Raw genomic sequence first — 7224 nt, forward strand, 5'->3', positions numbered from 1 at the left:
AAAGGCCAAATCGTTGGTCAATAGCTTACAGTCAAGCCTTTTCTTTTGTCTGGGCATGGGAAAATTCTCCCTTCCTTGCCAGAATCTTTCAGAGGTCTCTGAGAGCAGCTCAGCAGTCACCCCTGGCAGGCCACTAATGGGAAGTACATCAGACCTGATGACCTGAACTCACCAGACCAACTGCAAGGTGATCTTCAAGAATTTCTTCATGTTTCTTGGTTATCAATTCCCTATAAGGCATTTCTGTTCTTTCCCTCCCAGGTCCAATATGGTTCTCCTTGGCAGAGAGAATAGAAGCAATGTGAGGGGAGAGGAATCCAGCCTGCTCATCCTCATGCATTCTTATCTTCCCATTTCCCAGCCCCAGCTCTGACCCCAGCCCTGGCTTGTCACTGGCCCACAATATGGGCAAAAATTACCATTTTGTAACTGAGCTTTAATACCGTAAACACTTTTCTTGCACACCCAAGCCATGATTTTACTTTCCCTTTGCTAGTGAATGAATGAATGAAGCATTTTTAAGTGTACTCCTGGGTCAAGCACTTGCTAAGCCCTGTGGATACCAACAGACACATTTGCCTTGTCCATCCCTGCTCTTCAGGGGCTCACATTCCACTGGGGAGACCACACATAGGGAAAGTTTCAGCTGCCAGTCAGATGGAAAGGTCTTATGGTCCTTAGGGGACAGCAGCAAAGCAGATGGTAATGTCTCTACTTTCATGTCACTTCCACTGATAAAGTCATAGTAGTCTGACGTAGAACCATTGGACTGGGCCAAAGATGTTAGTGACAACAGCTTTCCCTTCTGAGTCTTCAGCAGCTGTGTCTGTAGCCCCTGCAGGAGCCGTCGCTAGGCTGCATCTTGACGGGAGCTGCTTCCTAGGATAGTGGCTGTTGGCATGATGTTGAAAGCCTTGCCATTCCCAAGGTCCTTGGGTTTGGGTCCTGGGCCATCTCCACCAGGGATCGAGAGGAGATAGATGGTGATCAAGGTTGACTTGCCCAGCACATGTTGCTTCCTGCCTTTCCCCCAGAATGCCTTAATGCTCTCATTAGGTTGAACTGCCTGCCCTGTGAATGGCAGTTGGCCGGTCATTGGTGGGGATAGCTGGCCCTTTCTCCATAGCAGTTGATAGATACCCTGGATAATGGCCTTGGGCACTGGACTGAAAGCATTGCTGTTCCCAAGGCTCTTGGGTTCTGGATCCTAGGCTATCTCCATCAGTAACTGAGAGAACATAGATGGGGATCAAGATGGGGGTCATGGTTTGACTTGCCTTGTATATGCCATCTCTATCTCCCCCTCAAAGTAAGAAGGGCTTCCCACCCTGCATCCCTCAGAACAAGAGGTGGGATGACAATGTGGGGGGCACAGGGAGAATCCCCTCTTCTCAGAGACCACCCCAAGAGGCCAATGTCTATGGAGACACGAGGCTCCTGGGCCGTGTTGTGAGGAGGAGGGGCAGTCCCAGGTACTCCAGGAGCCCCAAGATAGGTGTTGGAGGTAGGAGACAGTAAGGCAGGTGTTTGTGTTGGGCCAGGAGTGATAATTAGGGACCATCTGCTGCCACATTACTTTTGTTTCCGCCAGCCCCATCCCAATGTTCTCTGAACACATCCTTGGTGATAAAGGAGTCCTGTAAACTGCTGACCTCTGGCCATATCCTCCCTGCTGCTTAGTCAGTACTTCACAGCACCTGTGAGGTGGTCCTGGGAGCACAGAGATCCCCACTTCAGGGATGAGGGAACTGAAGCTTTCAGAGGGGCCACGACTTGCCCAAGGTCACCCAGCTGGCTAATGCTGGAATCAAGCCAGGCCCCAAAGCCCTGTCTCCTGCCTTCAAAACCACCACTCTCTCCATGAAGCCCAACACCTCTCTCTCCCACCCTGGCTTTGATGTCTGTCATCTTCAGTGCCGGAGGCTTCCTGGGTGAAAGCAGCAGGGCCTCCCTGTCCCAGCATCCCTCTGCAATCAATGAATCATTTGGGGGCAATCTTGGACTGCTATTTAAGCTATGTGAGGAAATACAGGAGCTGAAAGGGGACAATGGCAGAGGAAATTTGAGTGAAGGTCAGCGGAAGGGTCAACAAAGGCAATATTGTTATCATATGATGCTACAGACCACTGGACAAGAAAGAGGCCATGGATGAGTAGTCTAGGGAATGTGCCAAGTCTAGCATGAAAGCAGGATAGAGTGACAATGGGAGACTTCACCTCCAGAACTCTCTCTGCCTCTACAACCTAGCAGTTCATAGATTCTTGGCTGGCTTTAGCGATAGTTTCATTCTTTGAAAGGTGGAGGAAATGACTGTGAGAAATGTTATTCTGGGTCTGGTTCTGACCATCGAGGAAGAAATTTTTACCGTGATGAAAGTCAATTCAATCCAACAAACATTTATTAAGCACCTGCTATGTGCCAGACCCTTGGACCCTGTGCTTGGCCCTGGGAATACAAAGATGAAAGCAGACAGATCCTGTCCTCAGAGGGCTACGTGGGGCAAAGATGGACTATGCCTAAGTTCTCTGGGAAAAGCCCTTTCAGCTTGGGAAGGAGAGGAGGGGGGAGGAGGGAAGGTGCACCGAGGGAAGTTCTCACTGCTTCAGCCTCCAGCTGAAACATCCCTGCTCTGCGTGCTGCCAGCTCCCTTGGCTGGACAGCAAAGCTAACATCCAGGCCCTGTGTCCAGACAAGAGCCCCCAAGAACAGTGATGGCAGCTTCCCCCCTCCCTTTGGGCCTCTTGCTTTGGCTCTACCTACATGGTCTGAGATATGCACAGGCTGTGGCCCCCTTTCTCCACAGAGAACAAAATGCTCTAAAAATACTGAAGGTGGGCCGGGGGGGGGGGTCTAGAAAAAGAGCAATGCTGCAGCTGTGAGCCCCAACCCAGCACGTGGGTATGCCGAGTGTGTGTGTATATTTGCATGTGCCAGGCCACTGCTGGAGGTGGGAGGGACCTACTCCCCACATCGATGCATCTGAGACACTCGAAAGAGCAGTGAGCTGAGAGCTGTAACTGTAATGGCCTAAATTATCTTCCCTCTTACCATGCAATGATGGCAGAGGAGGGATGTCAATAAGCATCGCTGAGCAGAGATGAGTGTGATTCTCCTATTTGCATCTCCCTTCTACAATCACAATGGAGGAGGAAGGGCCCCGTGGCTGCCTCTCCTGATTACCATATGACAGCTCCGCTCCCATCTCTCTCTGGCTTGTTGGCAATTTATTCCATTTCACTCTTTCAGGAAGAAGGAGAAGGGACCCAGGCCACAAATGAAGTGCGACTGTAAATGACAAACATTCTGAAAATAAGATTCCAGAAAATGAAGTCCTTTCCATTCCTAATGGGAAAGTTGGGTTCATTTTTGGGGGCTGACTGAGTCTACAGTCATCTCCCTGCAAACACCCACATCAGTTTGCCAATACCAAATCACTGGTCCTCATTCTTCAGGGAGTTCAGGTCCTGGCTCAAAGTATTTCTCTACAACCCAATCCCTGCCCTCACATCTTCAGGGTTCAGTATCCCTTTGGAATTCCCCTCCCAATTCATTCCAATATTCCTTCATTCCACCTCAGCTACTAGTAGGGATGGCCACCATGAGCCATTACTGTATCACCACCACCACCACCATCCCAAAATCTGAACCTCACCCCCAATCACAACGGCAATTCAACTCAATCACTCAAACATTTATTGTCTAGCTACTATGCGTTTGGTGTTAAGGATACAGACAAAAGAAAGTGGCCCTGACCATCAAGGATCTCACAGGCTATGGGGAATGTACAACATGTAAGTAGCTAAGGTTAGAAGGCAATCTCAAGGTGACAGAGTGCTGGGCGTGGAGTCAGGAAGAGCTGGGTTTGAATCTGACTCCAGACAGCAGCTCTGTGGTCCTGGGCAAGTTGTTCCACTACTCTGTGCTTCAGTTTCCTCACATGTAAACTAAGGAGGTTGTTTGGACTCAGTGGCCTCCAGGGACCTTTCTGGCTGTCACTCTATGGTTTTAGAATCTGACAAGTTTACATACATGTATGTTCTGGAGTGGAAAGAGCACTGATTTGGGATTAAGTTCCTTGAGGTCAAGAATTGTTTGCTTGTTGTCTTTGTATGTGCAATGCCTGGCCCTTGACAAATGCCAATTCCTTGGAATGCTACTGGGCCTTATTTAGTAAATGATTCATGCATAAGATAGCTCTTCCCTGGATTTTCTCTTCTCTGAGCTTCTCCCCAGCTAGCCTCCTTTCTACAAGGCAGCTGCAGTCTCTGAGCAGACCCAAATTCACACCCTGTCCTCCTGGGAAGGAATTTGATTCCTCCATCCCTTGCTTTTGTCCTGGAATCCAGAGAGCACAGCCCTATCCAGAGAAACGGCTTTATCTGAACTATGCATCAGCGCAGCAGCTCAGACAGCTGGGTGATGTGAAGGAAACAAGCAGAGAGACGACTCTCCTCTGCAGCGTTGCTCACCAGGCAGCCCAGGAAATGACCTCTGGAAGGCCCCGGGATAGGAAGCCTGCCTGCTGAGAAGAAGAAGTGGGCTACCTGCCTTCTGCCTGCAAACCATTGGAGCAGCTTATGAGGGTCAAAGTGGGGAGGCGGCTTCCTGTGCTGCCTACCTCTGAGACATCCTCTGTGCTTGGCTTCAGGCTGCCCTTAGAAGTTCAACCTCCTCTTTGGTTCAGAAGACATTTGTCCAAGTGATGATGACATGGAGGTTGTCAGAATAGCAATGATTCACTTTATGGTTTACAAACTTCTTTCCTCACAGCCTTCAGAGGGGGGAAGACAGGGAGAGAATGTAAAAGTTATTTCCCTACTTTACAGATGGTAAGACGAGCTCAAGAGCTCACGTGACTTCCCCACAGTGGTACAAGAGATAATATTAAAGCCACACAGGTACTGTGACTCCAGGTTGCTTTTTTTTTCCAATAGGTCAAGCTGCATCCCTAATGGGGTACCAAAAGGCATCAGGAATCATAGGATCATGGGATCACAGAAATTCAGAGTTGAAAACAGGCAGTGACTCTATGGTCCAACATGTGCCTGACCTAGAAGCCTTTCTACAACATCCCTGATATATTATTTTTCCATTTCTGCTTGACACTCCTCAGGCTAGAGAGTTGAACCATATCTCCTGGATGACGCCTATCTCACAGGAGAACAGTTATCTTCATCAGGAAGCTTCTTGATGACTTACTCTCAAATATTCAAATGTGTTTACACTGTCTTCTGTTTCAAAGCTCATTCCAAAGATGCAGCTCACAGCATACCCCTGCCTGGCCTCCTGGGAGACTCCTACTCATGCCCTACCACCAGGTCACCATCCAAGGTCTGTCCAGCATGCATTTTTCCTCACAGAAAGCTGAAGTCTGCATCTCAACAACTTGGATCTGCCCTGCCAAGGTAGTGCTCAAGAGCTCTGGGAACTGTTTGAGAGACACCGGAACATGGAGAAAGATGATTCAGATGAAGAGAAGCTCAACCATCCCAGATGAAAGACCTGACCCTGCAGCAAAGCCCCAAATCCTCCTTTTTAATTCACAATGACACGGTGAATTTATTATATAAGTGAAAGAAGAAAAAACAGTCATACACACAACATAGATCACAGTATCATGTACGATATTCAGAATAAAATTAAATCTATGGTTGTCAAAAAATCTGTCACGTTAACTCCTTCCTGTCTGGTAGTAGGGAAGCAAATGAAAATATAGCAATCTGTCCAGTTCCCTATAGAACCATTCTGAATAAAAACAGTATATTCAAAACGCATCCCAGTCAGATGAGGATGGCCAACTTTTAAGGGGTCAGATCAAGTTTGTAATGGAGAGAATGGCCAGTGAGTGTCCAGGCCACAGTGCATGCACAGTATGTCTACCTTCTGGTAATCCAAGTGGAGGCCTGGTGAACCTGCTTCAAAGTGTGTGATGAAGCTGTGTCAACCCTTGTCCAGCTATCCAATGACTGGTCTTGAATACTAATAGGTGGGGTGCTTCTGTTGGTTGTGTGAAGTCTTTCCTGATCTTGCATTAATTGGTATTGTTTCATCAGAGTGCAATTCCCTCCTTCTTGAGGATCCAGGTGGTACATATATAAGTATCCATCAGAAGTTCCTGCTACTACTCAAGGAATCTCCTGAATTGTGTCAAGTGAACAGATATTTTTGTGAACACAGAAAGGTAGTCAGACAGTAGCAAATGCTCTACCCTGGTTAAATGTTTCTGTTATTTGAGAGAACAAATAACTAGTGGAAGCCAGAAGCATTTTCCCAAAGTAACCAGTCTAGGTAGTAAGTTTGAAGATGGGCACTGTTGCAAGGTTACTGGATGCAGAGAAGAATGTTCCATCCATGCCAAAGACCAAAGAGCAGATGCTTACATGCTTCTTTACTTTTCTCCAGAGCTCAAAGATTTTCTGTCCTTCTGGGATGGAAAATACCCTCATGACACTTCCCTTCTCTGAAGCAATGGTAAGCATGGTACCTCTTACATCAAAATCCAAGGCTGCTAGGGCACTCTCATGAACTGGTATATTAGCAGCCCCCAAATTCATGGTGTCAAAGATATCCAGATGACAATTGTCATTGTTTATTGACAACATGCACAAACCTATAAGGGAAGGGAGAATTTTCCTGATTCCATAGACTAGTACTTTTGTATCACAAATATTGTGTATATACAGACATTCTCCTAGGCATACTATCAGCTTCTTCCTCTTCAATCTAACTGCAAATATGTTAAAATAGCTGTATGACATACAGCTATAAGTGAATATTTCAGCCCCCTCCTTAAAGTGGCAAACTTTTAGCCTTATAGAGTTCTGAGGCTAACAATGGCTGCCAGGCTACTTGAAAACAATCTCTCCACAATACACACGTGTTATGTGTTGGTACATTTATAACTCTGTCCCAGCGTATCCACGGAGGAATCTGTAAGCAGATTTATTCCCAATGGCTAAGGACCTGTTGTCCCATCCGAAGTCAGCAAAGAGTAGCTGGTTTGAGCCAGCTCCACTTTGGCTGGCCAAGTTCAGAGGGAGCCAGGGCTCAGAGTCTCTAGCACTGGGGCTGGGAGAGACAAAGTCAACTCCAGACCCTGTTCTTCACCACTGTTATCTCTGTTGCAGTTGCTGGTGCTGCTCCTACTGCTGGTTTCAGCACTGCTCACTGCTCCAACTTCTGTTCTGGACCCCCTTTGAGCTTGTACCCAATCCTGATATACAT

At 47.5% G+C, this 7224-nt stretch overlaps 1 pseudogene; it reads right to left on the minus strand.

Moving 5' to 3' along the window:
* Positions 1-7224, minus strand: part of LOC144455480 (WD repeat domain phosphoinositide-interacting protein 2-like) — a 78716-nt pseudogene extending 71492 nt beyond the window's left edge.

The sequence above is a fragment of the Phascolarctos cinereus genome, unplaced genomic scaffold, assembly GCF_003287225.1.
Source record: "Phascolarctos cinereus isolate Bilbo 61053 unplaced genomic scaffold, phaCin_HiC Scaffold_2;HRSCAF=192, whole genome shotgun sequence".
Lineage (NCBI taxonomy): Eukaryota > Metazoa > Chordata > Mammalia > Diprotodontia > Phascolarctidae > Phascolarctos > Phascolarctos cinereus.